Source organism: Penaeus monodon, chromosome 13, assembly GCF_015228065.2.
Source record: "Penaeus monodon isolate SGIC_2016 chromosome 13, NSTDA_Pmon_1, whole genome shotgun sequence".
In the NCBI taxonomy this organism is placed as follows: Eukaryota; Metazoa; Arthropoda; class Malacostraca; order Decapoda; family Penaeidae; genus Penaeus; species Penaeus monodon.
This window is the reverse complement of record NC_051398.1, coordinates 47,729,324-47,730,220: the sequence shown is the minus strand read 5'-3', so window position 1 is coordinate 47,730,220 and position 897 is coordinate 47,729,324. Positions and strand designations below refer to the sequence as shown.

Sequence of the window (897 nt, the reverse complement as noted above, 5' to 3'; positions counted from 1 at the left end):
TGTCTAGTTACAGAGCCAAAACGGTTGTTGTCCTCGCCCACAGACACCTGAAAAGACAAGACTATCGTGTATCCTCGAGTGCGATCCGCCAGGCAGACAGACAGCCACCGCGTGCCAAAGTGTAACCGTGTAGTGTTGACCGAGTGTGAACCAAGTGTGAACCGAGCAAGTGTTGCCAGCCAGCGAGCCAGCCGCGTGAAAGAGACAACGGAGCTGGCTCTGTGATTCCCCCCAATACCTCATATAATCGCCAGCCTTTTCGCGTCACACGCACGAACGCACACAACGCAGGTCAGATTCGCGACGCTCGGCCTCTGACCACCGAGCCCTCCTCCGCCAGATCAGCAGCAGACGAGTGCCATGCAGAGAGCCAGCCATCCACACCAGTGCCAAAAGTTGCCTATGAAACCCGTCCCTGATTGTGCCATAACACGTTGGCCATATCCAGGAGTCGCTAATTGTACCAACAATGTAAAAATATTGTATATTAAAAATTTAATTATTTAAGCAGTAACAACAGTGGTGACTTCATCCTGTCTCTCCATATCTCCAATTGTACTTACGATATTCTCTTTTTTACATAATAGATAAATAACTTCTTTGAATAAAGACGTTTTACACGGATAAAAGTTTTGTTTGTTTACATACATCTCTAGAATTACAAATGTACACCTAATATGTACATGTACCAAAGAAAACACACCTACCGCAATGTAAAACTTGTGATAGATAATTATTTTCATGGAAGCGAAATGTACAAGAGAGGTCTGTGGTGACTGGCCAAAATTCAGCCTGTCCAAAATAGCATTGCTGTACTTCGAATATATATCATCATTGACCTGTCAGTTGTAAAACAATTATCATTAATCAAGACCAAATTGCCTCGATATAAAAAAG

General features: G+C 43.7%; 1 protein-coding gene across 2 annotated transcripts in view; it reads left to right on the top strand.

Annotated features, from left to right (window-relative positions):
* Positions 1 to 629, top strand: part of LOC119580399 (transcriptional activator cubitus interruptus-like) — a 74,520-nt gene extending 73,891 nt beyond the window's left edge. For both annotated transcript variants that reach the window (XM_037928532.1, XM_037928530.1), the window contains exon 11: positions 1 to 629. This exon is cut by the window's left edge and continues 2,788 nt beyond it. The gene's annotated coding sequence lies outside the window, so the exon portion shown is untranslated.
* The last annotated feature ends 268 nt before the right edge of the window (positions 630 to 897 follow it).